Genomic DNA, 8015 nt, shown 5'->3' with positions numbered 1-8015 from the left:
GCCCATGACGACTGTAGCTGGAAAAACAAATGTTCTGGTGTTGTATTAGCCCCTCTAATACATAAAGTATTTCCCATAAAAATAAGCCTGCATTTTTTGAAGACAACAGGATGGTAGATGTCAATTACAAAAATTCTCTCTACTGGTTAGAAGAAACCTCAATGTCCTTGCTTATAAATGTCAGGCAAACTTACCTGATGCATACGTGGGGCAGCAGCCCCATATGAAAACTACAGGAGCGATGGGACACTAAACAAGAAGAACGTCCATATTTTTATTTGTCTAAACATGGAACCACCTATAAAAAAAAAAAAAGAGAGAGAGAGAGACGTTAACGGATTTCATTTTTCTAGTAAATTCAAGTATCAGTCGAAACTATTTGTGATTCACGCTGAGATTGTTTTATATTAAAACAATCAATTAAACCACCAGTTTGCGTCATCAATGAGAATGACAATCAACCTGCACGCACAAACTTTGCCATAAAGATCCATCGACAGCAGTGACCATGGACTCGGTTACAACACTGTTCATTTTTCATACTCTGACAGGAATCGAAACAAAACATTCAACTCCGGTACCTCTTTATGATTATATGAACCAAGGGAGGGCTAAAGCACAGAGCAAGTTCAAGTAGGACTCAGGTCAGGCTGGTGCTGGGTGCCCTCCTTCATTCTCTCCTCCCTGTTCATTCAGGGCTTTGGATTTTGCAAGACGTTTGCATCTTTACATCTTAGACAGAGCTAAGGATATTGTGGACTTTGTACAGGTCAAGCCTTTGTCGGCCTTCAGAGCCAGGAGAGGACTACAACCTCAAGGGAATACAGATGCTAGGAGGAGGGACACCAGCAGATGGAAATTTCCCTTATTGTTGGAATTTGGCTTAGGAGGGAGTCCCTTTGAATTCTCCCCCTGGTGTCTCACTATGATTCTTTTCCATCTCTCTCATGGAACATGGCAGGAGAAGGAAATTATGCAGTGGGAAGTTCCCCAAGAAACCTTGGAATAGCTCTCTGGTGGAAGAACAAAAGTATCCACAAAAATTATAAAATCACTTCTAAAACCGATATATCTGTATCGCAGAAAGTATATGGTGAATCTTTTTTTCATAAATGTAACTTGAATATATGTAGGCAATAAAGTAAGAAAAATTCAAGTTCTGGGAGATGAAGATTTTCTATTATACATATTCTACTAAGTAGAAATTCACGATTTAAAGTTACGCACAAGAACTTGAGAAAAATGTAGTTATACTGACAAAAGTGATTTGTTTTTAAAGAAGTATTTATTTTGCCAGAAAAGCCCCACACATATAAATGCAAAAGTTTAATATAATGTTAACTGCTGTACTGATTTCTACCCGTATAATCAGCTCAATGCTGCTGAAGATTTAAATAATGGTGTAGCAATTATTTGATTGCAACTTAATGACAGCTTTAAAATGAAAGGGGAAAAAATTGCTTCTATATGCCTCATGAACGCAAAAAATTGCCTTAAAATGTATTTTCCTGAAAGCAAGCTGTAAACTCTCCAGTTTCAAAACAGACAGATGAATCCAATGTAATTTGTCTGGTTTCTAATTATTACAATAATTCATAATAAAAAGCTGGAGGGGGGAGAATTAGGTGCTAGGAAAAGATGTTTGGGCACATATCAACCCCCAGAATGGATTGAAATCAGATGAGAAAGGGAGAACAGAACTGGTATTAAACTTCTGCCTAGGCTTCACTGGGGCTGTTGTTATAAACTTGGAGTACAGCTGCACTTAATGAGCTTGTGTAAAAGCAGACATCATACAAATGGGAGAAAGTAGGAACTTCATCCAATTAGATAAGAGAATTGGCCAGCAGCCTCCAACGAGCTGAAAAGCTCTTCCAACTTCAGGGATGAGAGCTAATTATAACTCTATTTTTGTGTGTGTGCGATGCTACTAAATTATTAAGAAATATTGTCCTGTCAAAAAACTATGTCATATGCACTGACTTGATTATTGCAGATAGAGCATTTGCCAGAGACAGGGCTGGAAAGTGATTAGCCTTGATAACAACAGGAGGCATTCTGCTGTCAAACTTCAGGGTGCAAATGGCTTCCCAGCTTGAGTTTCTCTCAAAACCATTTCTTTAGTTTATTCGTTTGGGCAGCTGTGTGGAATGGCAAGAATTTATACTTTTCTTCTTGGTAGTGAGGATGCAAGGAAGACATATCAACACACATAGCTTCAATAAGTGTGCCAGTTGGAGCAAGGTAGCCTGAGACATTTGCTGTTGAAACTAGCACACAGACTGGGAGATTTTTTCCAATTCTTTTTTGTTAGTGTACACAATATGATGGTGAATTGGAACTGGGATGGATGTGTACGGGTAGAAAAGTTCTCACTGCTGCTTGATAAGAACCAGCATCTCATCTGGAGAGCGGACTCAAGGAAAAGGTGTTGCTTCTCCTGATACCCCGCCACTCCCATGCCTCCTTAATGCACCATGCCACAGCTCCTTAGGGTGTGCAGCTCCTTGAACAACAGCTTTCTTGGCTCCACAGCTGAGTAGGTCCCACAGACACCTCCTGGCAACACCAACCATCGTGTCAGGCGATTTTCAAGAAAGAAATGACATTTCACGTAAGCAGAAAGAAACGTGACAGCGCACATGCTCATTCTGTAAAAGTGCACACGCAGGGCAGCAGGGAGGGGAAGTGTCATTAGAGAAGGTATTAACTGAGCATTAGAAAATAGGTTCAAACTCTGGAACCTGTTGTTTAACTCCACTTGTGACTCCTTTGGAATAAGGGCTTATGAGCACCGCCATCTAATGCCATGTCTGACAGCATAACTCCCTGGTTCTGTGCTTGCTGGCAACCTGTGTAGCCGGTCATCATGGTATAAAGCGCAGGCTGGTTTTCTTTTCAGGACAAGGTGGAGGCACTGGGACTCCCTGAAAGAAGCCAGAAAAACAAAACACACAAAAAACAGAGCAGACAGAGCACACCAGAAGGCCGAGACCGCTAATAGGACAGCTGTAAACAAGGATAAAAGACTTAAATATGGGATTAAAAAGGGGAGTGGGAATAGTCCAGAAGAGCTGTGTTTGTGTCTAGTCCAGCCATACTTCCTAAACAATACATTTTAATTCAATTACCCTACAAGCAAACAAACCAATTAACTTAGATTTATATCATCAGTAAGAAAACAGAGCAAGCGGCATCTCAATAGACTTATGGAAATCTTTTGAACTTTGGATGAAGGCTACCAGTATGGTTCCTAAACCCGATACAGGCTTCTAAACACAGATTCAGCATGTGAATTTAGAAAGACTGAATAAAAGCAGAAGTGCTCTGTTAAATGAAAGGCAAATCACCAAGAAATCAGCTTTCAGGGATCAGCTGAACTGCTGCATTGTACTTGCACGGAAAATTACCCAGCAGCTTTTTCTGAACCAAGAAACACAAATCAGTTTTGCTCAGTGAATGCATGAGCCAAACTCTTCTATTGTGATGGTTTCAATAGAAGCTCAAATAACTTTGACAGCCTGGAGGGGGAAGGGTGTCTCTGACCCAGTTTCTACACTACAGTGTAGTTTGGGTGATGGTGGTATGAGTGTTTACAGCAGAACCTCTTTTCTTTAATTTCCCTCTCCTGCTTGCCCACCATTGCTTTGTTTAAATAATCCACAGCTGTTATCATGTCCTCAAGAATAAGATTAATTGAGCTTAATGGTTGCTGGCGACTTCTTATATGCATTCAGCTGGTGATGTCTTCAGCACGGGGCCCTTTACACAGTGTGAGAGGAAAATTTGTCTTTTTCTTTGGCTTTCTCATTTCATATCCATTTTGAAAGTGGAATTCTCATTTCTTCCAGACATCTTTGCCCAAAAACTCTTAAACGTTGGGAGAGATTCTAAAGGCCAGAACCTCTTCACCCAATGGAAGCTAAACGATTTTTTTTTAAGGCTCCTCGCCAAGAAGTTTCTTGCTACTTCTCACACCACTGACCCAGGAGATGCAACCTCTCCTTTTCTGTAGAATGACGAAAGTCTGCAAAGGCAGAAAATGGGACTCATGAACAATGGGATAAAATGGCTGGAAGAGAGGCTTCACGAACACAGGTGGCCTGAAAACCTGGATTCCCCATGTGCAGACATGTAAGAGCAGTGTTCTCTCCAGGCACCGGGGCGAGGAATGAGACAGATGAACTGGGATGAAAACACTGAAAATCTGAGTAAGAGACACAAAATCCAGATGATACACACTAAAATGATAGGTTCTTTCTACAGCAATTGTTGAAATACACTTGCAATAATTATTTTCTCTTTAAAAAGCCCTCACCGCTAACCACATTCAATGCTGTTTTCAACAGATCTTGAATTATTATGAACCCGTGCTTGTCTGCTTTGATATGTCACAAGCCATAACTAACCTGACAACTCACTGGCAGACTTTCAAGCATTTTCAGAAAAAAATAAAAAAAAAATCAGCCTTCCTTCTAGTGCTTCCCCCCACTTCCAGCTCTGAAAACAAAATCTAATTCAGGGGATTGAAAACTGCAGAATCAAAAATAAAGCTGAAAGAAACTAAAAAGTTACACTGATAAAAAGAATGGAACAAAAGGGAAAAGAGAAGCAGGAACAGTTTTATCTCAGCCCGTAGACTGCACAGAGGTGTATGCCACGTCAGGGGTAGCTGGCATTATAACTCCTGAGGGGCACCCAGTGACTCTGCTGTGTGGACTGGGATCACGCCAGGTGACTCGCAGCATGGGTGCACTAATTTTGGGGCTATGGCATAATCCAGACCCTTGAGGCAGAAGGAAGTGAGCCAGCAAAATCTGCCGAGGAGATCCCTGTCCAATCCTGTCAGACAGTAGAGCAGCCAAACACGTAAGGAGCTGTTGTCATCGGCCACATGAACTCTCCCCAGCTCCCTCTAACTTTACTTGGCTAAGGACTGTTGTGCAGTTTTGGTACATGATTTTTTAGGGTTAGGGAAACCAGTCACTCTTGCACTAGTCACTTATATTCGGAAGAAAAAAGAAAAGACTAAGACTGGAGAGGAGAAAGCCTGAAGAAAAAATGCAGTGTACTTTTTATTTTCCATTAAATACATTTGTATTCTCATTACATTTGAGAAACCAGGTCCCTGTTTACCTTTCCTCATCAGACACTTTTCTTCCTTTTTTTTTTTTTTTTTCCACTTGGGAAATAGAGAGAGATTGGAGTATTTCAATCACAAACCCAACTCATTTTGTTTTGAATCCAACAAGTTTTTTTCTCACTTTCTCGAAATACGTTTTCTGCAATCATTAAGTAGCATTTGAAAACTCAATTTTGTTAAGAAAATACTAATGGTTAAAACTTTTGACATTTCCATCAATTCCTTATTCACGAGAACTGCATCACTTTCCTGAAACATGTTAGTATGCTAACTTCAAGGCTGTTTTGCTCACTTGGAGAACAGAGGCACAAATGTGCTGCCGCAGACTTCATAGTTGACTTAAGGCTATTTACTTGGCCTCTGTGCTCCTTGAATCTAGGTAAAAAATGAGTATTACAGTGACTTGTAACTTATTGAAGCACCCTGGGCATAAAAAACACTCGTTACTGTGAAGCTCTTGTATGCTGTGGGGGAAGAAGGTATAAAGTATAAAATAACCCACATGAATTAGGCTTTAGAAGGAGGCTGAAGAGGATGATGATTGCTTGATTTAGATTGACTGAACTACGATATGCAACTGAGCAAAGCAGTGTTATTTCCAGAACAACCAAAGCCTTAACACACTCCTACTGCTGCAAACAGCACCGCAAAATCTCTAATGGATTACAGATAGGCAGGACTTCTGTTTTATATCTCAGCCAGAAGACAAGAATCGTTCTGCTGCTCAAAGGGCCGAAAACATGCAGTGGGTCAAACAGACCAGAAGGGAACACAGCCAGTACTATAGAGTCAAGACCTATGGAATAAACACCATCATTTCCAAAGCACTTTAATTTTATCTGCAGTGGAAAAACCAGGCTCAGCTTGCTTCGCTAATGGAATATGAAGAGTTTGCTGCCTGGTGCGGTATGCCTGTGACGTTTAAACACCATTTGTAGCTCCCCTCATGCAACTCACAACGTTTTCAGAGCGCGGCATTAGTAAAAATGCTTCACTGGCAAGAGCTCATTTAATTTCCTTGTTGGTCTTTGAAATCCTTCGTGTGGATTCGGGGTGGTTTGCTCGTCCTTCCCTTCCCCTGGAGGCAGCGAGGCAGGCAGTATCCTCAGTGCTCACACTACAGGCCCTCGGCGCGGACAGGAGCCCAGTGCCTTCCCTGCAGCAGCTTATCAGCAGTACCTGGTATCAGAGCTGGTGGGAAAAGGGGAAAGCAGAGAAAAACAGAAAAGCGAAACGGACGACTAAGGAGCAAAGAATGGCAGAGGAAACTAAAAATAGTCCCCTCGGCAGTTATAAAGGAAATTCGTTTGACAGGAGGCTGCTTCTTTTGTCAAGAGTGGTTTGTTATGCAACAGATGATACCAACACCGGCTCTTCTTATCTTCGTTGTCAGTTTAACTGACAAAAAGGAGCTTGGTTTAACATTACTGGAGCCACAGCGAGTCAGAACATTTGTTTGTTTTCATGCGTGTGCATGTTTTAAGAGACAGCCCAGGGATTAATACTGGCAAGAAACCATGGTGCAAGCTCAGTTAAGCAACTTTGCAAAAATCTTAAGAGTACTTGTTCATTATTAAAGGCAACAATTAAGCCCCTGCCTGCTGCTGTTTCTGCTCCCCTGCCTCCCACTCCAACATCCCCAAGAATGGGATCGTGGCAACTTTACAGCACTATGGAAAACTTAATGTTCACAGGTTCTTCCATGCACGGACAGCCGTGGACATCCTTGCCTGTACTCTGTTTTTCACTTCTTGCGCACAAAACGTGCAGAGCTGGAGCATTCTGGGCACAGGAAAAAGCAAAATTAAAATGATGAAAACTGTTTCATTTACCGGTAAGGTCAAATTTTCCCCCATTTTTTTCCTGATGCTGAGCATTCAGTAGTATTTACACCTCTCAATATGAAGGTAAGAAGTAGAAAGGAAGAGGCTTTACAAGATCTTAATACCTCCTCTTTTTGAGAAGAGAAATCAGAGAAGAAGAGGGAAAAAATGAGGCTTTCAGCAGCTTCCCTGACATCTCCCCACAGGAGAGCAGGTGAGCCTGCATGTTCCCCATTAATGTGCCTTCTGGCATGCCTGCAGGCTTTCAGAAAGCCTATTGGTCACAGCTGCCAATATCTGCTGGTGAGGAGGCAAGCAAATTGCAGTCGGCTAAGTTAAACGAGTAAAGGCTAGGACTTTGAAAAACTCAAGAGACACACATATGCACACGCACAGGAGGTGGGAGCGAGCACTTGGATATGATGTAGATGCAAGGAAAAAGAACTCTTACTACTCTGCTTTTCACAGGACTTTTCTGAAATGCTCATTTTTAGACCAAGTATACTGCACTGAACAATGGGTTATTGGAAGACAGGACACTCTCAGCCTATTCCTCTTTTCTGAGGAAACGTTCAGCAGAACAAAGACTGTGTCACAAAGTCCTGTCTCCTAAGTGAGCAGCTGAAGTCATCTTCTCTGTCCCAAACACCAAGCGTTCGGTAGCAAAACCAGCAGCAGAATGTAAAATAAATTGGTGGCTGGATCACTCAGTCAGTGGAAAGTCCCCGACGAAAAATATCGGTGGCTCTTAGATTTTAACTTCAGGTTGAAAACGTACAGCACACGCGCGTGAAATACTATGCACTTTTTTTGTAAACTTTCTAGAAATAATTTGTGCCATTCCCCAGGCCGTGAAGGAAGAGCTCAGTGACAGGCACACCTGTCATGAACCATTCAGGCCACAGGATGCCACTGTTGCATTTCTTTTTCAGCAGGTCAAAATAAACCGTGACAAATTGTTTGCGTGAACCGGACACCTAAATTTAATGCCTCTCTTCCCCTTTCCATGCACACATATGTCAGTGTTACAGCCCCAGACAGTCCAGATG

At 41.8% G+C, this 8015-nt stretch overlaps 1 long non-coding RNA gene across 1 annotated transcript; it reads right to left on the bottom strand.

The window, feature by feature from the left end:
* Positions 1–5309: 5309 nt before the first annotated feature.
* LOC121065253 lies at positions 5310–7514 on the bottom strand. The gene is made up of 3 exons (XR_005816961.1): positions 7418–7514; positions 6810–6925; positions 5310–6334 (listed from the first exon to the last, which is right to left on the bottom strand). It is a non-coding gene; the product is annotated as an uncharacterized LOC121065253 (long non-coding RNA).
* Positions 7515–8015: the final 501 nt, after the last annotated feature.

Source organism: Cygnus olor, chromosome 2, assembly GCF_009769625.2.
Source record: "Cygnus olor isolate bCygOlo1 chromosome 2, bCygOlo1.pri.v2, whole genome shotgun sequence".
NCBI lineage: Eukaryota > Metazoa > Chordata > Aves > Anseriformes > Anatidae > Cygnus > Cygnus olor.
Note: the sequence above shows the minus strand (reverse complement) of the source record. Positions and strands in the feature narration are given on the sequence as shown.